At 33.6% G+C, this 26,243-nt stretch overlaps 1 protein-coding gene and 1 pseudogene across 1 annotated transcript in view; one reads left to right on the top strand and one right to left on the bottom strand.

The window, feature by feature from the left end:
* Positions 1 to 26,243, bottom strand: part of STPG2 (sperm tail PG-rich repeat containing 2) — a 443,917-nt gene that overhangs the window by 303,649 nt on the left and 114,025 nt on the right. The window lies entirely within an intron of this gene.
* Positions 18,400 to 19,673, top strand: LOC105067885 (ester hydrolase C11orf54 homolog pseudogene; annotated as a pseudogene).

The following is a 26,243-nucleotide window of genomic DNA, read 5'->3' as shown; positions in this document are numbered from 1 at the left end:
GTGAGGACAGAAAGCCACAGAATTGCTGCAGAAATTCAAAATGACTGTGAAAAATCCACTCAGACACCCTGGGACATGGGTCTGTCTAAAACTGAGGCTGATCCAGGACAATGTAGAACATCCATCCCATGCCTCCCAACAACACTAGGAAGACCTCAGTAACAGGCAACATGAGGCATAGCCTAAAATGAGGGTAGAAAAGAAATACTGAAGAAGATGATTCTGGAAGCCAATATTTGCCCTAAACATAAGGTAAAAATGGACATGAAGCTAGCAATGCACTAAATAGTAGCAACACAAAACCCCAAACCAACTCAATTCCTGCTAAGACTAGCACAACCCTCTGCACTGAGGCTTATCAGAAGAAAAGGTATGCCAATCTAGACAAACTTTTTATTTACTTTATTCTCTCCCCTATATCATGTCCAGGTTTTAACCAAAATTAATGAAACACAAATGAAAAAAAAAACACTGTCAAAACACATACATACCACATGCGCACGCACACACACACACACACACACACACACACACCTGTCAAGAGAGAAACCAATCAACAGAACCAGACACAGATATGATCCAGATCCAGATGTTGGAACTTTCAGACAGGGACTTTACAATGACCATGTTTAATGATAAAGGCTTAGTGGAAAAGTGGATAACAGAATAACATGCACAGATTGATGGGGAATTCCAGCAGGGAAATAAAAATTATTTTAAAAAAGAATCAAACAGAATTGTCAAAATGAAAAACACAGAAACAGAGATAAAGGCTGCTTTCTATTAATTCACCAATAGATTAGACACAGCAAAGGAAAAGAATTAATCCACTGAAAGTAGGCCAATAGAAATTATTCCAAGTGAATTACAACAACAAAAAAAAAGGTTGGAAAAAAACAAAATCCAAGAGCTGTACGACAAAAATCAAATGGTCTAACTAATACATATATAATTGAAATCTTAGGAGGAGGAGAGAGGAGAAGGGACAGAAGAAATATTGAAGAGATAATGTCAAAGGATCTTCAAAAGACAATGATCAAAGAACCTCAGAACACCAGCCAAAGTAACTAGGAAGACCGAGAAAGAATGCGAGCAGTGACCTCCTGTGGTAGGCAAAATGGTTCCCCAAAGACATCCATGTCCTAATACCTGGAATCTGTGCATATGTTGCATTATGTAGCAAAACAAACTTTGCAGATTTAATTAAAGTTATGGACCTTAAAATAGGAAGATTATCCTCGATTACAGGTGGGTTAATCTATTATGTGAACTTTTAAAAGCTGAGAATGGTGCTCTGCATGATGTTAGAAGTCAAAAAGATTTGAAACAAGGGAAGGGTTTGAAGTGCTACTGCTGATTTAAAGACGGAGTAGGTCACATGAGAAGGAATGCAGCTGGTCTCAAGTAAGAGAGGCTGTCCTGGCAAATAGCCCACAAGGAAATAGGGACTCCACCCTACACCTGAAAGAAACTGAATTCCATCAACAACCTGATAGCTGAGCTACGCTGCACCTGGACTTCTGACTCACGGAAACTGTGAGATAATAAATGGATGTTGTTGTAAGCTCCTAAATTTATGGTAATTTGTGATAACAGTTATAGAAAATCAACACATTTCCTCACTGGTCATGCTGATTCTGTGTATCCCACTCCATCTCATTCTCTACACCAGAGTAATCATTCTAAAATTTGAATCTATTTTTGTCATTCCTCTGCTTCAAACCACCACTGAAACCTCACTGCCTTTTAAATAAAGTTCTAACCCCTATGCATGGCCATACAAGCCCCTTGTTTAATATAGTACTTTTACTCCTCCAGCCTGTTCACTCACCGTAATGTCCTCACAGTGTCTGTTCTAAATATTCTGAATTATTTTTGCTCTGAAAAATAGAAAGTAAAAGAGCCTTTGTACATGCTAAACACTGCATGGAAGACCCTCCTTTTCATTCAGCTCACTCAGCTTTCAGGACCCAGATTAAATACTCCTGAACCCCCTCACTAATATTTGACCCCTCTGGCTGGGTTAGGTGGTTTGCCAATGTTTATTCCTATTTTAGTATCTCTCATTATTTATTGCAAATTGCCTATATTTTTCAATCACCCCACTACCCTGAAAGCTAAAGGATAGGAGATTTGGTGTTTTATTCTTCAAAGTAGTTCAACTAATGCTTGATGCATATACAAAAAAAATGGAAGGTAGAATTTTAAAGAATCTATTGATTTGAAATATATTAAGAGAGAAAGTTAAAACAATAAGCAACTATTAAAGGCAATCTTTTTTCTAGATTGGTGGTATAACTTCTTCTGCCTTCATAATATTTAAGAATATTATATTTTTAGTAATTTGAAATTATCCTGAATTTACTTTAAATTTGAACTTAATAACTTCAAAATGTTTTCCCCTAAGTCTATTTCTGATAAAATAGTAATCATTTTTTGGGTGAGGCATTCATTTCTAAGTAGAAAATACCAAATCTGTGGTCTCAAAAGAATAGTCTGTTTCTAGCTAACTTTTTTCCTAAAGCCTCTTGACCTAAGAGCTTTTCACAGTGCTCCCAGTGAGTTACCATGGTAACCTGAAATGTTTCCCACCATCACATAGATCAGGTTCATCATGATTGCCATGACAAGACCATGGAGAGTAATTAATGGGTGAAAGCACTGCAAAAGGATCTGTAAAAATAAGAGTGTTACCATTCACAAGATCTGCCAACACTAAATTTTAAAAATACATTAATTACTTTTTAAAAGAGTAAAAAGCATACTAGCAAAAGATAAAGTGCTTATGATTCTCTTGGAGGATAAGACTTGTCAAACATTTTTGCCAAAAAATTTATTTGACCTTAAATATTTTAAGAAATCCAAAATAAGAATAATAAAATGAGCTTAAAAGGTAAATAATATTTCACATAAATCGAAAAAAATTTAATTTTACTCTGCCTTCCTTGTATTCATGGAGACAAAGGAATTAAAACGTTGATATAAACATATCTTTTTCATAGATTCACCACAGAAGACTGCGAGTCAGATCACTGAGTTCTACTTTTTCTTTCAGAGCAACTATGCACAGTAGTCATTGAATTGACTGTTCACTAAATTGGGAATAAAGCTGCTAAACTGTTAGTTAGCAATTCTGATCCAATGCACTCTCAGAGAAAACAAGGATGCCATCAAAAGAGAAAGAACTTCTGCTGAAGGCTCATGCCAGTTTCTGATTCAGATGAGGAATGTGATACAGATAATAGTGGTTTACTAGTTGTTATTTGAATCTCTCTTATTTCAGTACTTATGAAGATAAGAATTCAGATACTAACTGCTACAACATCATGCTGATTTTCATTAAGTTTGGCAAAAGGGGGCCCAGCATGGAAATATTAAACTACTTTCAGACCATATGACTAAAAAGGTTCTATTTATAGCCATTATGTTTGATTTGAATTTTTTAATAATGGCACTCCCTGAAGTCTAGATAATTAAAGTCAGCTACAAATACTTCTTTTCAAATGTTCATGCCTTAATAATAAAAGGACCCTTTAATAAAAAAAAACTTTGAACTTTAGATTAATGTATTACATAAAATAGAAAATTAAATTATACTTTCACAATTATAAATATAAACAATTTTAAAGTATATTAATCACATAAACAAAAGACTATATTACTTGACAATTCAAAAATGATAATAGTATATGGAAGTCAAATATCTCAATCTGTATTATACAATGTGTCTCAAAATCCTTCCAAACTCCCATAATTTTCTAATTTATAAATAGCACTGTTTTAAGTTTACAGATGTTGAATTGATTGAGAGGACTCAGAAGACTAAAGTAAGGCAGTAAGACTTAAAAACTACTTGAACGAATTCTGTATTAATGTTGCTAAGCTTAATTCAGATATAAGTTGACATCTGTTAAAACTTTTCTCTCTCAAATTGTGAGACATTTCAACTTTTTATGAATAGACCTAATAGGTTTTCTAAATTAATGTGGAAATAAGTCACCTGATATCCACAGTTGGTCTGATTAAGGAAACAACTAACACAAAATACGGACAACACAAGCTCAAAAGGAGAAAACAGTATTTTGTAATTTAAATTATTTATCTGACACTTTAAAAAATTATGCCTGTAGTACTTGCAATGTTAGCCTCTACCACGAAGGTAATGAATAAAGCTTTGGCCAATCTAAGTACATGATGATGCCATCTGGCCTGGAAAACATTTTAATTCATATCAGGTGCATATGACAGCAGCTTTCCTGGCTTTCTAGTCTAAGAGGTTGTGGTTTCACAGGTAAATGAATAATATACTGCCCCAATTTGACTTTACACAATCCCTGACTCCAGTCAGTCCTGTCTCCAGCTGCAACACTGACTCTGGATCCAAGTCAAAGATGGGAACTGTATCTGGAGATTCTGTTTGGAATTTGGGAGCTTTATTTTCTCTGAATAAGAGATCCTAGATGCTAGACAAGATGTTTATGGTTTATATGTGAGAGGTATCCCAAGTCCACCGATTGACTTTTAAAGTTATCTCAATTGGTTTTGGCTTCAGTATATGCTTACCCTACACTGTCAAACCAGTCCCCAGCATTATGAAGATATTCTTCCCCATACAATGCCAGATCTTTTGACCCCTGAAGATATCCTACTTCTAGAACCATAGCCAGGAGGTGGTCAAGAGTTTCTCTTGGGAATCAGAACTACATGACACTGAGGATTCCTTGCAACCATTGTGGCATTACTTTGAGAGAGGTAAGCCTACTGTAGTATATGAAACAGACTAAGAAGCTTAGTTTGAACAAAGTCAAATCAAGCTTTAATGCCAAGTGAGGGTAGTGGTGGTAACTTCTAGAGAAAATATTTAGAACTGAGAGTGTTTCACCTATTTAATACTGCATACATCTAACTGATGTAATCAACAACACACTTCGAAAGACCTAAGGCCACTGGAGGCAGACAATGAAAAGAGTGGTAGCAACCGTGATCATGTGCTATTAAAAGCAATACATTAAATCAAGAAGGTTCTATGCAAGTTGCTCATAATAATGATAGTAATAATAATAACAGAAACAATAGCACAATACTTTTTTGAATTCTACATTACTTTTCATGTCTTAGCATGAACGTTCTGAATTTCACAATATTTATTATTACTATTATTGGTATAGTATCATATTTAAATAACATGGCAGAATAGCAGATAAAAGTGAAAAAATTCAGTTTCCAAATTTCTCATTTCAAAAAATTCAGACTGTATATAGTGTTCCTCTTTTTTGTGGCATGACTGTAATTTTGCTTTAGTGATAAACATCGACTAGCAAAAACACACATATTTTGCTGATCATAATTTGAACATAACAAGATCATAAAATAGGAGGATAAATAAGTCAAGCAGGGTCACAGAGTTCATAGTCCATGATTTCCAGGATCTGTCACTGATACTTACTATTTTCTTGCCTGCTCCTGTGGATTAATAAAATATGAGAGTCCCCAGAGCTCCTCTGGATCCCTTTACTAAGTAACTAATGCTGTTAAAAATGTAATTATCTTACATTATGACTGTCTGAGAAGATAATTCTTTGGAAGCACTATGTTTATGCTATTCTGTTAACATAAAAGATTCGTGCTACTTTTTATATTGCCAGTCTAAATAAAAGAAATTAAACTAATCAGTTTTGACTACTATCAAACTTCAAATGAAAACAGCATCAGTAAAAGTAAAAAAAAGAAAAAAGAAATCTAAATATTCAATTTTATGAGTACCCTACCACCTAGAATTGGGGGGTATTATATTGTTATAAGTATATAAAATGAGAGAAGAATCTTAAAAAGTAGTTTTACGCTATACAGAGAATTGTGCAGTGCAAATAAATTTCAGAGTAGAGATTTTTCCAAAATATCTTATTTCAATTGTATTATATATCACACAATTATTTACTGCAACTTCTTTCAGCTGTAAAATTATCACTTTTGTACATTTTTCTTTCCAACATGAGCAGAACCAAAAATAATTATGAATTGTAACAAACTAAAACTTCACACTCACTATTAGACAGATAGTTTCTGTTTGGGGAATTTGTTCAATGTAATAAAACTGCTATCACAAGCTTTGCCTAGATAGACAGACAGACAGACAGATAGATGAGCAGGCATGCTATTAGCATTGTATTTTAAGGAAAGAAACTGTATAATTTACTAAAATGTGACACAGAGACAAAGTGAGCAAATGATGTTGGAAAATGGCACTGGTAGATGCTCAGACACAGGGTTGCTACAAACCTTCAATTTGTAAAAACCTCAGTATCAGCAAAGGGCAATAAACCAAGGTATGCTGGTATGTGTATGTATGTCATATATAAACATATATATATATATATGCTTATGTATGCTTATATATAAGTAAAATCACTGACAGCGATGATACAACGGACAGGAAGAGTAAAGTATACAATGGACAGGAAGAGTAATTTGGAATTTGCTTTTGACATTAACAATAAATCCTGGATCTGACAACTTAAACCTTCCCTCTCCGGGTGCTAAAAATTGCAGGCAAATGTTTAACATATTATTTAAAAATAAGAAATATAAGTTGTATTAATAATAATCTGACACAACTCCAGAAAACCTCTTTAATAACTCATTGAAACACAATAAATTTAACTAGACCAGCTTTATATACTAGCACTAGTTTGAGTTTTATGTAATTCACTTAAGATTTTCAAGAAACTAGTAGCAGTTTTCTATAAACAACAGTCTATTTCTACCACTCAACCTTTTCAGTTTAAAGGTAGCATATTATTGCATAAAGTTGGATTCCCTAAATAGCTCCCATTTTCAAAAAATATAAAAATTAAAATATTTGTAAAGATTTCTTTAACCTGTCTAAACTTCCAAGTATCTCAATAGCTATGGAAACTCAGAAGAAACAACACTTTCCAGACTGTATGAGAATCTTTTCATTCAACCTAATTTCAAACCTATTCAACATATAATAAATTGGAGTTGGTTCTAAAAGAATATTTTAAGTAAACAAGATTAGAAGTCATTCTACAGACTTCCAAACAAGTATTTCTTTTCCATCTGTGATCTATTTGTAATAATATGCTAATTTTATATATCATATAACAACCAACTTTAAAACTTGTTTAGGATTCCCAATGTTTTAAAAGGAAGACATTAAATTAGCACATCTGTAAAGTAACTTGCCCAGATAAGTTATTATTAATTTTCTCTGTCAAAGTAGTTAAACAAGTATGATTATAAAGATGTACAAGAAGTAGTATTTTCACTTTCAGTACTTTCTTCTAGGTAACACATGAAGTATGTATACAAATGTTCTCTTCCCCATTCTGAGAAGCTTATATTCTAAAACAGCTACTATCAAAATATTGCACATTGTATATGTAATTACACAACACTGTATTTACACACAGAAAATCCACAGCAAGAGAGCAAATGACAGTAAACTGACACTTAGAGAATTTTCTCTTTGGGTTATTTTAGGCAACATATGCCTGAATTTCTGAATCCCCTGCTATTTCTTTCAAAATAATGATTTTTAAGGCCTTTAATACATGACAAACTACGTGATGTTCCACATGAGGTAACAAGAAAAGAAAACGTATAATCCTTAGGGTTTTGGTTTTGGCAAAACATTATCTGACATAATTCTTAGCAATGTTCTCCTAGGGCAGTCTACCCAGGCAATATAAATAAAAGTAAAAATAAACAAACAGGACCTAATTAAACTTACAAGCTTTTGCACAACAAAGGAAACCATAAACAAAACAAAAAGACAATCTACAGACTGGGAGAAAGTATTTGCAAGTGATGCTACTGACAATGGCTTAATTTCCAGAATATACAAAAATCTCATACAAAAAAAAACAAGCAACCCAATCCAAAAATGGGCATGAGACCTAAACAAGCAATTCTCCAATGAAGACATACAAATGGCCAATAGGCATGCTCGATATCGTTAATTATCAGAGAAATGCAAATCAAAACTACAATGAAGTATCACCTAAATAGACAGATAGAGAGACAGACAGACAGACAGACAGACAGACAGACAGACACAGACAAAAAGACACTGCCCAAGAGGAGGAAGAATACACGACAGTTTTTAGTTGTGGAAATCAAGAGTCACAGTGACATTCTTCAGAAAATGTTCTACTTTAAGGTGACTATTAACTCTGTTACATATAATACATTTGAAATAAGAAAATAACTTTTTCCTCTTCAGTTGAAGTCATGTTTTCTAGGCATCAAATAAGCATAGAAAATAAGATCATTTTAATAAATTACTGTAATCCATACTTTTAAAAGGATATTCTTATTTTCATAGAAGGTAAGTAATGTAATTTTGAACTGTATTAAAGTAAGATTTAACATTGAGTGACTCAGGAATGCCATAATGTGATGTAATTAATTGCAGACAACTATTGTGTTTAAATTACTTACTTAATCTCATTTTGGGGTCATGGCTAGTTTATCTGTATAAGATGATTAGTTTATTAAATAAACAAACAGACTTTTATGGAAGAAACATAAGAGAAACTCAAGCAACTGGAAGGTAGACACACACATGCCAAACTCACCTTGCTGTAAATGTTACGGAAGAGCTTTGCCTAAAATCTGGCATTTTAAGATTAGTAATACTCTCTCACTTTGTGTTAATATACAGTCATTCTTCAGTATCTGTGGAGGATTGTTTCCATAACCAAAGAGCACCAAAATCCACAATGCTCAAGTCCCTTATAGAAAGTGGCACAGTATTTGCGTATAACATTGCATATCCTCCTGAATACTTTAAATCATCTTTAGATTACTTATGATACCTAACAAAATGTAAATACTATGTAAATAGTTGCCAGCATGGGGTAAATGCAAGCTTTTCTTTTTGGAACTTTCTGGGTTCTTTTTCCCAAATATTTTCCATCTGCATTTGGTTGAATTCAAGGATGAAGAACCCATGGATAAAGAGGGCTGACTATTCCATTTAAAATCAAAGGTGCACTCTTAAGAAATAAAGCTTTATCAAAGCAGGCAACTGAAGAAATAACATACCCAAATATTAGCAACTGTTAATAATGAATATGTTGTTATTTTGTGGCAAAAATTAACTTATTGCTTTGTATGTATATTTCTTTTGGGTATTATCTGTCCCATCTGAAACTCAAAAATGTATCTTTCTCTTATTCATTTTCTTATAATAAAGAGAAAAATACCTCATGGGATAGGAAAAGAACATAAAAATTCTCATGCACTTCATTATTCAGTCTTGTTTTTTTAATGAAGAGGATTATTTTCTGCACTGGAATTACATAAACCTCTGAAGGAATAATAAACTTAATAATAGAACAATATTTCATTTGAATGGAAAGAAAAATAAACTAAACCACAAAACCAGAGAAAAACTTAAGTAAGCTCCATGAGACCAGAGACTTTCATATCTGTCCTTTTCACTAGAACAATACTTCCCCAACACCAGCTACCTGGTATGCAGTGGAGATCTCCTCTACCTGAACTACCTTCCTACTCCCATGGTCCCCACCCTGTGCTCCCCACTACAGAGGTTATCTAGATAACTCCAATCAGGTGTCAAGTTTTCTACAAAATTTTCTCTACCGATGCATTTATCACACTTTATCATTATCTTTGCACAACAAAATGTAGAGGTGTAATCATGGGTTTTGGAATCAGATAATAAGTGTTTAAGCCCCAACTTAGTTTTAGTAACTACAAAAATGTGGGCAAGTTACTTAAGAAAACTGAGCCCTATTTTTCTCTATATTAAAAAAAAATAGAACCTCCAAAAGAGTGTGATTAGGAGGATTGTTAAGAAAATACAACTGGTGGCAAAATTGTTTTTCATTTTTGGAGGTTTATAGCTCTACGTTTCTCCTCTGATCACAATATTCAGATACTACCTATTTACCTCCTCCCAGTCAGAGAGGAAAGCCAACTACGTTCCTCAGTAGACTGCATGTGGCAGGAGTATCACATGATGTGAGTATGACCTGTAAGGAAAGCATCGGTGAAAGAGAATTCTTCTGGGAGAAGAATAAGTGTAATTCTACATAAAGAATTATAATAACTATTTATTTGGAACCACAGAAAAAAAAGACACAAAAAAGGATCAAAATGTTCTTTTGGACTGAACCATTTTAATGAAAATGTCACTCATATGGAACCATTTGGTAACCAAAATATAGATTGCATTTAACATAGAAATACAAAATACAGCATCTTAAGTAAGGTAGAAGCTATTTCTCTTTCATTTTAAATAATTCTAGGAGTAGGAAATCCAGGAATGCTATCAATCTCCTCACAGTTGTCAGAGATCTTAGTTCTTCCAGTTCACTGCCCTGCAGTCCCTAGGTGAGGCACTTGTCCTCATTGTTCAAGAAATGGAAAAGAAAAGGTCACATCCTCTCTTTTAAAGAAATTTCTCAAGAGTGAAGAAACTTAATGCAAGTGTCAGTAACATATAAGAAGACTATTTTACAAAGGAGAAAACTGGACTCAGAGTTAATACGTAAATTCAATTTACCTTTCTTTGGCAAGAACTTAATCATTGAAAACATCTAGCTACAAATGATGCATTATTGGTTCAAAAGAGTCAGGTTCTGCTAATAAAGAGATGGGGGAGAATAAATGTTAAGGGAGACGGATGGCAGTTTCTGCCACATATGTGTTAAGCATTTTTCTAAGTCCCCTAAAGTATACCATTTATAAATATGGAAACCCAAGATGATGGGTCCTGGTATCAGTAACAGAAAGAATAAAAAATCAATGGAGAATAAAAGAGAGAATCAAAAGAGGAAAACAAAACATGTATTTTTTTTCCTGTGTCAATAACAACAAAGTAGCTATTCAATTACATCGAGTATAAAGGTCTACCTGTTAGAAATTAAAATGTAGGGCACTTTGCAGAAACCTAAGTTCCTAAAAGTCCTACTTATGAAATTATGAAAGGTGAACCATAGTCTAAAAGGTATGTTTTATGAATAAATTCATTTCTAAATATTATTTGAAGTTATTTTTCACAATTTTTCTGTAATGTATATAATTCACAAATTCTTGCTATAATATTTATGTTACATTGATTCAAAAAGAAATTTAAGGTGGTAATTTCTCTCATAAAAATATTATCATCTTCTCTCAGAACACTCATTAATGAAAAAATAAAATGTAGTACAACTGCCCTTTGTATGACTTAGAAAACAGGCCATTCAAACCAAAGCAACTGTTTCTGATTCCTAGTTTCAACAAAATAAAATTTATTTTCTAAAATAATTTACTTTCTAAAGTAAGAATTCCCTCCTGCCTACTTTGGCTATAACTTCGCCTTCTAGCTCCTCTCTTTCCTTATGATCATCTCCAAGAGCTCAACGTTTCTCTTCTTGGTTCATTTATCTCAGGATTCCCAGTTCACTGCTCTACTCAGTCTCAACCACATACGTTAGCTGCTGACTTACATGAGATAATGCTTAATGTGATCCTCAGTCATCTCTATGCCTACTAGTTTACATGTCTGGATTGAAGTCTTCCTTGATCTAAATTAATGCTAGTTCAGGAAATTTGCACAGATTTTCCAATACTGGTATCCCTATTCAAAGGCCTAGATCCCAAGAATAACAGTCAGCCTGGGACTAGGGAACAAAAGCAGCTCAGAGAAAGAGTAAGAAGTGGATCTCTATACTGGTTTAAAAAACAAAATTGAAGTTCAGAGGCCAAGAAAAAATTCCCAAAAGTCACAAGATGTCATTTGCAGTCTCAATTTTATGTTTTTCGGCCATCCTGTGAGTTTTTTATTCACATTTTTAAATAAATGTGATTAAATGCTAAATTAGGAAGTCACACCACTCAAGCAGAAAATAAGAATATGGTATTTGTTTCAAAAATCAGAAAAATATTCGGCTCAAGGTATAACCCAAAAGAAAATGCAGTTCTGATATACAGTTAAGTGACTGAAATAAAGTCTGATGATGATGATGACCCAGCAGCACAGAAGAAATGCTGTACCATTTTGCCAGTAAAACATAAAAGAAGGGTTTGTTACTAAATATCTCCTTGGAAGTAACTAATCTGCCCTTAAAATACTCTAAAGGAAATAAAAAGTCTATAGACCTACAATGTAAAAGAAAAAATTATAAATCCAGTCTATGAATACATAATCTTTCAAGGGATACAGTCAACTTTATGACAAAATATCTCTTTCTTGTCCAACTGAATGATCTTGGAGCATGTAGGTCTAGTTCTGTGTATACTCCATTAACCATCCAATATGAAATAGAAATATTTTTATAAACCCATACTTAAATCTTCTTAATAAGACTTACCATGTTCTTGTCTCATTGCAATGGTTTGCACCATTGCCTTTTTTTCCAATTTTCCTAACAAACTGAACTGAATAATTGTTAAATTCTTTTAATGAGTCCTAAGGCCTAGCTGGAGTCTGGGATATTAGTATAGGAATTCTTCACTGATGTTTTTCATGCTAACTTTCCTTCCTAAGTTTTTCTAATGAAATCTCCTTTCCTTGTGCATTACTGAGATTGATTTCAGTTGCATATAACAGAAGAAGAAACATATGTAGACTTAAATAATAAAGAAAATTATGGGCTTATATTACTGAAAATTAAAAGCAATAGTTCTCACACTGTCTGTATTTTAGAATCACCTGGGGAGGTTTTTAAAAATGTCTTTCCCCAGATCCCAATTCCAGTGCCTCCCTCCCCAGAGATGATGTTTTAAATGGTCTTGAGTACTCCAGATATGTATGTGTGTGTGTATACACACACACACACACACACACACACACACACGTATATTATATAATTATTTTATAGGTTCCCAGATAATTTCCAAAGTGTACACAGGGTTAAACAGCACCACTTTAGAATAAGACTGGGCTTCAGATGTGACTTAATCATGATTTCAACTCTATGTCTCTCTGATTCTTTAAGCCCTGTTCTCTTCCATGTGTCAATTCCTTTTACAGGCAGGCTTTCTTCATCAGAGGATAATGGCTGCAGCCTTATCTCCAACTGTTATACAATCCAGAAAAAGAGAAAGTTGTTTTTTTATCTTCAACCACAGAACACAGTCCTAGGCTAGTCTCTGGGCCAGCTTAGTTTCAATTCCCACCTGAACCAATTACTGTGGTAAAAGAGATAGAATCATAATTATCATGATTAACCTAAATCAAGTAACATAAAATGAATACAAAATTTTATGTCTGGAACCAATGAACACTATAACATTCTAACTGAAGCAAAAGTGTCAATTACCCCTTAAGAAGGCCTATGTATCTCAGGACACATATGGAAAACAAAACAAAAAAGGCACGAGTAAACAAGTATTGAAAGTAAACAAGGAGAGACACTGCAGATGCTTGATTTGCAAAAAGCACTACATAACTAGTTAGGGATGATGGCAAACTTTTTTAAAAATCTGTGGTGGATGTGGCTCCAAATTAAAGCTACTAATCTGTTCTTAAATTACAACAGATGGTCACTAAATATAAATAAACCCATAGCTTTCTATTTATTCCTATGTGAATATTATTAACTTAATTGAGAGGTGAATTTTAGGGGACTTTAGCAATGCATTCCTCAGAACAAATGAAAGATTCTTGTATTTTATAGCCATTAAATAATGATAGTCAAAACGCTTTATATCATTTTGTGATATAGTCGTTTAAAAATTTTTTCTTATTAAAGTATAGTAGGTTTACAATGTTGTGTTAGTTTCTGGTGTACAGCATAGTGATGCAGTTATATATATATATATATATATTCCTTTCATATTCTTTTTCCTTATAAGCTATTACAAGGTATTGACTATAGTTTCTGGTGCTACACAGTAGGACTTTGTTGTTTATCTATTTTATATATTGTGATACAGTCTTGATTGAAAAAAACAAAATACCAAAAGAGGTATTTTATTATTACTACAATAAAGAAAAATTTACTGAAACATTAACAATTGCTACTTTTAGATGGTGGAACTATATAAACTTCTCTTGCTCTTTGTCCTTTAATATCCTCCAAAATTTCTTCAGTTATGTATTATTCCTATAAATAAAAAAAACTTAATAGACCAATAGCTGTCTCAATTACAAAATCGGTGGAAATATTAAGGTAAATAAAACAATGGATGACCAAAACAAGAAGTGTGACAAGGAAATAGCAACCATCAAAAAGAAAAACAAATAAAAAAAATAAGAAACCTACAGTTAAAAAATATAATTACTGAACTGAAAAATTCAATAGAGTTTTAAATATAGACTCAATCATGTGGAAGAAAGAATCAGTAAACTGAAGGACAGGACACTGAAATCTACCTAGTCAGAGAAGCAAAAAGAAAATAGAAAGAAAAAGAGTGAAGAAAACCTACAGGAATTATGGGACACATAAAAAAAATATATTCATATTGTGGGAATTCCAGAAATAAAGGCTGAAAAGTTCCCAAACCTGTGGAGAGAAAGGAACATCCAGATCCATGAGGTCACAAGTTCCTCAAATAGGTTAAACCCACATAGGGCTATACCAAGAAACATAATTTATAATTATCAGAAGTCAAAGACAAAAAAGAGAATTTTAAGAGTAGCAAGAGAAAAGAGAGAAATTACATGTAAGGTGACCCTGTAGAACGACTAATAGATTTCTCATAGGAACCTCTCATGTCAGGAGAGAACGGAATGACATATTCAAAATATTTAAAGATAAAAACTTTGAACCAAGAATTCTATACCTGATGAAGCTGTCCTTCAGAAATAAAGGAAGGATAAAGACTTTCCCTAACAAACAAAAGCTGAAGGAGCTCATAACCACCAGACTTGCCTTGTAAGAAATGCTAAAGGGTATTGCACAATACAGAGAATATAGTCAATATTTTGTAATAACTGTAAAAGGAAAGTAAGACTTAAAATTGCATAAAAACTTTAAAAAGAAAGTAAAGGAAAACATTCGAAAGAATATAGGGTGGCTACTGCTTGAGAATGAGGGAAGGGGACTGCTCTTTTATGAAAAGCCTTGAAATTCTGACTTCTTATCACTTTGAAAATAAATCTGTTTAATTTTAAAGGAGACAAAAAATGCTAAAGGGAGTTCTTTGGTGCAAGTAAAAGAATGATAATTAACATCATAAAAACACAAATAAGTAGTATAAATCTCACTGGTAACAGTAAATACATAGTCATAGGTAGATTCTGCAACAAGGTAATGAAGATGCATAAATTCACAGCTGTAGTTTAAATTTAAGTGGTAAAAACAACCATAAATACAACTATCTGTTAATAGTAACACAATATTAAAATGTGGGAGAAAAAGTAGAAGTGTAAAGTATATGAATTCCATTGAAGTTAACAGTTTAAAATAGGCTGATAGTTTAAAATATTTTATGTAAACCTAACGATAACTACAGGGGAAAATCTTGTAGTAATTACACAAAAGAACACAATCAAGAAGTCAAAGTATACTGATACCAGAAGACATCAAAACACAAAAAAAGACAGCAAGATAAGAAACGAGTAACAGTGGATCTACAAAACCACCAGAAAACGTTAACAAAATGGCAATACTACTAAGTCCTTACCTATCAATAATTATTTTAATTGTAAATGGATTAAATTCTCCAATCAAAAGACTGAATGGATTAAAAAAGAAAAACAAGATCCAACAATATGCTGTCTACAAGAGACTCACTTTAGCCTTAAAGACACAGAAACTAACAGTGAAAGGACAGAAAAGGATATTTCAAGCAAATGGTAACCAGAAAGAAAGCAGGCATAGCTATACTTACATTAGACAAAATAGATTTTAAACTAAAAATGGTAAAAAGAGAGAAGGTCATTATATATAAAGATCAACACAGCAAGAAGATATAACAATTATAAATATTTATTCATCCAACATTGGAGTACCTAAATATATAAAGCAAAAACTAACAGCTAAAATAAGAATACAGTAAAACAATAATAGTTGGGACTTTAATACCATAATTTCAATAATGGATAGATCATCCAGACAGAGAAGCAATAATGGAACAGTTGATCTGAACAACACTACAGACCAAATGGATCTAATAGCCGTAGACAGAACATTCTCTCCAACAACAGAAGAATACACATTCTTCTCAAAAGCATATGAAACATTTTCTAGAATAGAGCATATGTTAGGCACAAAACAAATCTTAGCAAATTCAAGAAGACTAAAATCATACCAAGCATCTTCTCTGACCACAATGGCATGAAACTGGAAATCAATAATAAGAAGAAAACTGAAATTTTAATGAACACATGGAAATTAAACAATACTCTCCTGAACAATCAACAGATCAAAGAAATTAAAGGGGAAATTAAAAAATTTCTTGAGATCAATGAAATGTAAACACAACATACCAGCACTTCTAAAAGGAAAGTTTATAGGAATAAACTACATTAAGAAGATCCCAAATAAACAACCTAACTCTACACTTAAAGGAACTAGAAAAATAAGAAAAAACTGAGCCCAAAGTTAGAAGAAAATAAATTACAAAGATTAGAGCAGAAATCAATGAACTAGACAACAAAAAATATACATAAAAGATTAACCAAACTAAAAGTTGATCCTTTGATATTTGGGATATACTTGCAGTAAGAATGTACTATTTTTTTTTAAATTTTATTTATTGTTAATGGTATCACTGGGGACTGAGTCCAAGACCTCATGAATGCTAAGCATGCACTCTGCCACTGAGCTATACCTACTCCCCCAAATTTAGTTCTTTGAAAAGATAAAATTGACAAACCTTTACCTAGACTAACCAAGGAAAAAAAGGAGAAAAGGACTCCAATCAACAAAATTGTAAAAAGGAAACATTACAACTGATATCACAGAAATTCAAAGGATCATGAGAGGCCACTATAAACAACTGTACACCAACAAACTGCACAACCTAAGAGAAATGGGAAATTTTTAGAAACATACAACTTACCAAAACTGAATCAGTAAGAAATAAAAAATTTGAATAGGCTAATTACTAGTAAAGAGATTGAATCAGTAATTTTAAATATCCCAAAACAGAAAAGCCTAGGACCAAATGCCTTCACTAGTGAATTTTACCAAATATTTAAAGAAGAATGAACACCAGTCCTTCTCAAATTCTTCCAAAAACTGAAGAGGAGGGAATGTTCCCAAACTCATTTTACAAGGCCAGCATTATCCTGATACTAAAACCAGAAAAGGTCAATACCAGAGAAGAAACATACACAAATTAATCAATATGAAATATCACATTAATAGAATGAAAGAAAAGAAATCATATGATCATCTCAATAGATGCCAAAAAAGCATTTGACAAAATTCAACATACATTTATCCTATAAAAAGTCTTAACAAATTAGGCATAGAAGGAACATATTTCAATATAATAAAGATCATGTATGGCAAGTCCACAGCTAACACCATACTCAGTAGTGAAATGATGAAAGCTTTTTCTCTAAGATCGGGAACAAGACAAAGGTGCCCACTCTCACTACTTCTATTCAACATAGTAGAGGAAGTTCTAGCTAAAGCAATCAGGCAAAAATATGAAATAAAAGTATCAGAATTGGAAAGGAAGGAGCAAAGTTGTCTCTATTTGCAAATGACATGATTTTTTATATAGAAAACTAAAGACTCAACCAAAAACTGTTAGAGATAATTTAAGTAAAGTTGCAAGCTATATTAACATACAAAAATCAGTGGTGTTTCTATACAGTAACAATAAAATATCTGAAAAGGAAATAAATAAATCAATACCATTTATAATAGCATCAAACAATAAATTAGAAATAAATTCAATTAAGAAGATGAAAGATCTCTATGCTGAAAACTACAAGGCATTGATGAAAGAAATTGAAGACACAACTAAATGGAAAGATATCTGTGTTCATGAATTAAAAGAATTAACATTGTTAAAATGTCAATATTATCAAAAGCCATCTATAGATTCAATGAAATCCTTGTCAAGATTCCAAAGGCAATTTTTACAGAAGTAGAAAAAACACTCCTAAAATTTATATGGAACCCTAAAAGACCCCGAATAGCCAAAGAAATCCTGAGAAAGAAGAACGAAGCAGAAGGTATCACACTTCTTGATTTCAAGCTTTACTATAAAGCAATAGCCATCAAAACAGTATGGTACTGGCATTAAAACAAATAGACCAACAGAACAGAATCATGAGCCTAGAAATAAACCCAAACATATAACGTAAACTAATATTTGACAAGGGAGCCAAGAGCCCTCAAGAGAGAGAAGACAGTCTTCAATAAATGGTACTGAGATAATTAGATATTCACATGTAAAAGAATTAAACTGGACTTATGTCTTACACTACTCACCAAAAAATTACACAAAATGGATTAAAGACTTAAACACAAGACATGAAACTCCCAGAAGAAAACAAAGGAACAAAGCTCCTTGACATGGGTCTTGATAATGATATTTTGGATATGACATCTAAAGCCCCAGCAACAAAAAAAAATAAATAAATAAACAAATGGGACAACATCAAACCAAAAAACTCCTGCACAGCAAAGGAAACTATCAACACAGTAAAAACTGAGGCAAGTGGAGGCTTCAGGTGTACGCTTCCCTAACCAATCGGAGCAGCAGCTGTTCAAGCTCAGTGCACTGTGAACTCCTGTGATAATCAGCCTACAGTAGCTTTATTTTCTACATCCTCGCACCTAAGGAAGAAAGAAAATGGCTTGTGCTGAGTATTCTTCCCATGTGCCAAGTCTAGAGGAGCTTGTTGGAGTTCTGCAGAAGGGGCTGAAGGAGAACTTTGCTGATGTCCAGGTCTCTATAGCTGATTGCCCTGATTTGACTAAGGAGCCATTTACCTTTCCTGTAAAAGGCATCTGTGGGAAAACTAGAATTACAGACGTAGGAGGTGTGCCTTATTTACTGCCTCTTGTAAATAAAAAAAAAAAAAAAAAAAGGTTTATGATCTAAATAAGATCGCAAAAGAAGTCCAGTCTCCTGGGGCTTTTATTCTTGGTGCGGGAGCAGGCCCATTTCAGACTCTTGGATTCAATTCTGAGTTTATGCCAGTTATTCAAACAGAAAGTGAACACAAACCTCTTGTGAATGGAAGTCCCTTTGCTCATGTTAACCCTGCAGATGGAGGGTGCCTACTGGAGAAACATAGTGAGAAATATCATGACTTTGGGTTTGCACTACTGGCTAATCTATTTGCCAGTGAGGGCCAATCTGGAAAGGTCGTTGAGGTGCAGGACAAAAGAAGAACTGGAAAGCTTAACTTTGGGACTTGTATGACACAGACTCTTGAAAAACATTATGGAGGTAAGCCCGTAGGGATGGGAGGTACTTTTGTAATTCAGAAGGGAAAAGTGAAGACTCACATTATGCCTGCAGAATTTTCTTCCTGCTCATTGAACTCTGATGAAGAGGTGAATAAATGGTTGCATTTTCATGAGATGAAGGCTCCTTTGGTTTGTCTGCCAGTTTCTGTCTCCAGAGACCCAGGGTTTGATTTGCAGTTGAAGCACACTCATTGTTTCAGTTATCATGGAGGAGGTGGACACTACCATTATGACACTACCCCAGATACAGTAGAATACCTTGAATACTTCTTACCTGCAGAGTTTCTCTATCACATTGAACAACCAGAATAGACCCATTCATTTGGGTGAGATTAAATTAACTGATACTCACTTAGAAAAACAATCAACTAAGGTTGACTAACTCATTAATTGATACTAATATAAAATCTAATAGAAATGATCTCACTGCTTAATCCCTATTTTTTTGGCCTTTGAAATGAAGGGTATATTGACATTGCCCTCTGTATTATTTCACAGATCTAACTGAAAGAGATCATTGGGAACAAAGATACATGATGGAGATGTTCATTTTTTTATTCTAAAGATCAGTGTTATGTTTTTACCTTAAATATAATAAACATTATCAAGAAATTTTAAAAAATCAAAGTAAAAAGACAAACTACAGGATGGGAAAAACTATTTGCAAACCATATATTTGATAACAGATTAATATGCAAAACATATAAAGAACTCATAAAGCTCAATAGCAAAAATACAAATAACCCACTTTAAAAAGTGGGCAAGGGACCTGAATTTCTCCAAAGATATACAAAAGGCAAACAGGTACAGATGCAAGACAGTGGACAGGGAGAGCCAGCTGTGAAAACTAAATAGGAGAGTTTCCGTTTCAGACAAAATGGAATAAGCACATGCGACCCTAATCCTGCAAATTAAAATTAAAACCCTAGATCAAATATAGCTATTAGAAACCCTGAAAAGTAGAGAAAATAAAGTGGACTAAGAACCTCAGGACTCAAAGGAAGACCTGGTAGTTAACCCCCTAAGTGTTTTTCTTTTTTTCCCTCCTATACATCCTAGCCTAGACACAGTGCAGCTCATACCCTGAAAATGCCAACTGACACATGAAGGAAAAACAAGGAAGGAAAAAAAAAAAAAAAAAAACCAGCCTCAAGAAAAGCCTGTTCTCTCTAACCAAAGAACCAGGAAGAAGTCCCTGTGGGACTTTTGACTATACTCATTCTACTTCAAAAGAATCTGCACCCTGCCTCTTCCCCATCTGATGTTGCAGGGAGACTGTCAGGCAGAGCCCTATGGAGCATCCATGCACTGCACAAAAGAAATGATACCTCTCCCATGCCCCACTTGGTGCTGTAGAAACTATAGGGCAGAGACAGGCTTCAAATTGGCCACTGGGTAACATACAAACAGGACAGAACAGAATCACACTACAAAGATTCTCCTCGAAAGGAAAAAAGAAAGCGTGCAGGGATAATGTGTACATTTGAAGGAATAATTACTAAAAATTCCTAAATCTGATCAAAGATAAAAACCAACAGATCCAAGAATGTCAAACAAGATAAACCCATGTAAATCTCTACCCAAACACACCATAATCAAATTGCTAAAAACCAAAGACAAAAAAAAGGAAATCTTGAAATAGATCAAAGGGAAATGATACATTATCATTGAGGGAACATCAATTCAAATAGGAACTGATTTTTCTCATCTGAAAGTTATCCATCTAGTTTCCTTTCTTTTCCTCAAAAATATAAAGTCTCTCCCTCCTCAGGGGTCTGATACTAAATGATCCTTCTGTCTGGTTCAAACTTCCTCGGCCTCTTCTCACCATCGGCTTCTTCTCATTCCTTAGATCCTAACTCAAACGTCATTTCATCAGAGAAACATTCTGGGAGATTTAACTCACACCCAATCTCCGTCACTCTTCTCTTTCACAGTACTCTATTCTCTTACTGACTCACAACATCAACAACAACAAAAAGATCACATCATATAACTTTTTTGACTTAAGGCCTTTATTACTTTTGCACTAAAGTATTACTTCCATGAGAGCTAAAATCTACATCTTGTCTTGTCCACCTCTGTGTTCATACCACCTAGAATTACTCATGATAGACCCTTAATAAGTATATATTGAATGTCTGAATTAATGAATGAGCAAATGAACTAGTGAACAAGTGTTTGAAATTAAACTAATTAGAAAGCAAAGAGGGTTAACACTGAGTAAAATTTAGTGTAAATTATAGGATAGTCCAACTCAGTTTTCAATATGCACTTATATTAACATTGTCTGAGAGCTTTAAAAAATATGGATACTTGGGACCCACCTCACAACAGTTAATTTATAACATCTAGGGGTGGGGTCTTGGCATCAGCATTTGTTAATACTCTCTAGCTGATTCTAAGAAGCTTTTTAAGCCAGGGCCAAGAAACACTGGCCTAACCAGCTGGCATATAATTTTGGATCTACCAGCAAATAGAGAATCTAGTTGTAATAATAATCCAATAATACAATTCTGAAGAGGAAAGGGGCAACTTTATGATAAAGCTTGAAGTAATAATAGTTTCTAATAAATAACTCTTTGAACAAAATAAATTCACACTGGTATGTTTCTTCCAAGAATACTGACAACAGAACAGGTATTTTACAATGATGTTAAAAATAAGCTTCATCCTGAAGGGAATTTGTGCAATTTAGGCTTCAAGGAAAATCCAGATAGTCGTGATAGAAACAGGAACAAGAAACGAAAGAGGATAAACAGCTATCCTGGGAATATAACAAATGTGTCCTTTTTGTACATCTCTCTCAATCCACTAAATTAAGAATCAGCTCCAAGTTTACTTCCTTCAAAAACTTTCTCTGACTTATTTCCTCACTTGAGTTGTGTATTAAGGTACTTTTATGCTATTTGTCTGGAATTAGAGGAAATAAAAAAGTTATAATAATTAACTGGGTTTGGGTAATTAAACCCAAGTACTAATTAGAAATCCAAGTGGAGATATCAGATAGGTAGTTGGACGTATGTCTGAGGTCAGGGGAAAGGATGGGATGTATACATAAATGATCTGTCTCCTTGAACTACAGAGCAACTTCTGCTCCTCAATGGTGTAATGACAGCAGTACAGCTTTAAAATCTCACTTAAGATTTCAGTTCAATGGTAACAGGTAACTCTAAGTGTTTATATTCCCAAAGGTCATTAATGGTGGGCCATACACCTACACATTACAGATTAAATACTAAAATCCATTTTCAATACATGGGTATCACTGTGTTTTTAAAAGTAACAAACATCAGACAGAATCAGTGTGTTACAAATTTTAAAACTTCTAGTGCATATATAAACCCCAAATTTTTCTATACAATCTTATGCTAAATTTGAAATTTAAGTGTGAAGATATTAAATGTAATAAGCAAATTTAAATGAGCAAGTTGAAGACAAATTTTAACATTTACAATAATATATTTTCTAGGTTGCTTTGTGATTTTGAGTGTTTATTTTAATCAAAAGTAACATAAAATTATAATTGCAAATCAATCCTAAGAATGTTCAAGCTTATATCAAAACTGTACTTTTAGAACAGATACTAAAAATAAAATTTTCAAAATTTCTAAGTTATAAGATCTAGATCTAAACATGCAAAATAACTAATTCTTTGAAATGATTTACCTGAACTGGATAATTAAATAATACTTGAATACCAACAAACAAGAAAACCTCCATCTACAGAGCTGTTTTCAGAGTAATCTTTATCTGAGAGAAAATTCTTATCAAGTTAAGTTGATGCTCATCATATATTTCTAGAAATTACTTTTAAGGTAAACACAACTAATCTGAGGATTCTCTGAAGCTCAGTTAGAAGCACTGTAATGGTGGCTCACCACCATATAAAAAAGAATTAGCACATTGAACTAGCAAGAAAGTATAGATGAGATGGGATAAGTGACCAGGAAAATAAAGTGCTAGGTCAGGGAAGGATTTTGGAAATAGGGGAACAAATTGAGAAAATCTGAACACATATATAACACTGGCAAACAATTTTAATGACTTTTATATTTTTTTTTCATTTTTATCTTACCTGGCTAAGAAAAACTCAAAACATAACAGTGAAAAATTAAAACAATATACATGGTAGCATTTTATATAAATACAATAAATTTAATATTTAAAAAGTATATTCATATTCATGTAAAGATACATCTTACAAGCTGTATTGATACAGAGGCTAGAAATACTCTAGCCTCAAGCAGCCTTGGGCCTCAGAAATTCTAGGCACAAAAACACTAAAACAGACTATGAAAGGTATAATGTGAAAGATACACCCAGTCTCTAAACTTTTATGTAAACAATGTCAAGTGTTTCTTTTAGACTATATATCAGTTTGTCAAAGATTCCATCTCTTTTTTAGACTAATTAAATATTTCAAAATTATGTACATCTGTTCTTCCTTTGAGGCAGGTACTGCTCAGAGGAAAAGAGCAGACTTCAATTTGTATTTTCTTTTTTGGTTAGTTTTTTTTTTTAATTGATTTTAAAAAGTTTAATTGATTTATATTCTTTCTTAAATGTAAAAGTATATGCTGAGAACCAACTGTGTACTTAGCATTGATACCAAACCATGAAGGGCAACAATGAAGATAGAATTTTCAACTTTAGGGTATAAGCCATCTCTCTAAGGCTAAGATATGCATATATAAAGACATTAAAAACCAACCATACAGCAATGTTCTTAAATAAATGTCCAACAGAGTGATTCAAAGTGAAATAAAGATGTTTTAAAAGATATTCTTGAGTAATGATATTCCAAAAGACTGAGGAAAAATACTCAACTCTTATTTAATGCCCACCTTTTCTGTGAAAAACTAACTTTGCTACTGAAAATTAAAATCCATATATTGATTCATAAAAATAGATTCTGAAAACTTAAAAATAATTGTTGGCGATAATCAGGATGTTCAAAATAAAGTCTGCAGCTCCTGATGTGTTCTATCTCATGAGATTAGAGAGCCAGCAGGTGAAATAGTATGCATTGTTAGGAATATTTTTATGCATTAAGGAAAGGTCTACAGATATCACAAAGTGATGGGTCATTCCTTTCACATACACACAAAAAAATTGATCATATGCTCTATTTCCATAATGGAAGCAAGCCTGAAATCACTAACAAAGAGTTAGAAAAAAAGCCAACTCCGTGGAAATTAAACAATACTTTTCTAAATAGGCCAAAATGTGAGTTAAAGAATGTTTTAACTAAGTGAAAACAAACAAACAAACAAACATAAAATGTGTAGAACAAAGCAGTGTATAAAGGAAATGTATTGCCTTAAAAATACATATACTCAAAAAGAAGGAAAGCTGAAAATTATTGATTTAGATTCCATTTCAAAAACCAGAAAAAGAACAAATCAAACTTAAGGGGAAGTGCAAAGGAAGAAATTATAATCAATGAAATAGAAAATAAACACATAATAGAAAAAAATCAACAAAGTCAAAGGTTTCCTTTTTTAAAAAAGATAAATATTGATAAACACCTAGTAAGACTGATTACAGAAAAAAAGGAAGGAAAGAAAAGAGAGAAGGAAACAAATTACCAATATCAGGGGGTAATAAAAGGGCATCGCTATAGAGCTTAGAAACCAAAAAAAAAAAAATAAAAAGGAAATACAATTAACTTTAAGAAAATCTACTTGACAATTTGCAAGAAATGGATATATTTCTCACAAAGTTGAATTAATAAAAGTAGAAAAAAGAAATACAAAATATAAATGGTCCAATATCTACTAAGGTATTTAAAATGCAGGTTTTATTATTATTTAAGTATGCGAAGCCAACAGGTCAGTAGATGACCGCCACTGAAAAGAGAGTTTATTATACTCACCCGTCCTAAAAGGAGGAAGCATGCCACGGCATCGGAAGCCACACCGGGAAGCAACCGGCTGGTCAGGATGCAGAAGTGAGGCAAAAACACGGGTGAGAGCCTTTACTGTGGTTTCCACAGGAAGGAACAGGTGAGGCAGGGCATACAGGCTTAAAATTGGCTAGTTTGAAAAACTTCAGCAGGGTCCTGGGCTAGGGGGCTAACCTTAGCTGCCTGGTACCTGGCCTGGGGTGATCAGAGCAGAAGAACGGTGGCTCCAAGTGAGAGTGTCCCAGAGAAGAGGTGGTTGGTGGTGTGAGCTCTGGATTGGCTTATCTGCATAGAAAAGGCACGTTGGCAAAAGAGCGATTGGCTATTTCTATTAACTGGCTAAGCCTGAAAGGGGCGGTCTATCCAGAGTCAACAAGGTCCAATACCAAGCCTCAGAAACAAGTGAAGAATACATGAGGGAATTGAATCTTCTTAAAAAATCTTCCCACAAACAACAGGTCCAGAAGGCTTCAAACAGTGAATTCTTACAAACATTTCAAAAGAATACCTCAATCTTGAAAAAAAAAATTATTTGAAGGAACTGGGGAATTAAGAACCCTTACTCTGTCATTAGCCTTAAGTGAGTACGCCGTCGGGCCAAGGCCGAAGTTCACAACAGCTCGCACCTGGTAAGAGATAAATGTACGCATGCGCCAGGAGCATGAGTCAGCATTATGAACAATACGCATGCGCCAGTAGTGTGACTCAGCACTATGAACACTACGCATGCGCCACTAGCATTATAAAAGGACAAGTGCCTACACCTGAATGCCGCCAGCTACGTGGGCCACCTGTTTATACTACAATAAAGTGCTGTTTTGCTCCATGTTGGCTCCTTGCGCCTTTTTCCAGTTAGGCAGCTCACCTCCTCAGATCCCTCTCCAGCCTCCCGCGGCTGACACTTACTTTTAAGAACCCATTATAACATTGACTGCAAAACCTAAAAAGGTCATGACAAGAATGGACCTCATTTG

The sequence above is a fragment of the Camelus bactrianus genome, chromosome 2 (assembly GCF_048773025.1).
Source record: "Camelus bactrianus isolate YW-2024 breed Bactrian camel chromosome 2, ASM4877302v1, whole genome shotgun sequence".
In the NCBI taxonomy this organism is placed as follows: Eukaryota; Metazoa; Chordata; class Mammalia; order Artiodactyla; family Camelidae; genus Camelus; species Camelus bactrianus.
Note: the sequence above shows the minus strand (reverse complement) of the source record. Positions and strands in the feature narration are given on the sequence as shown.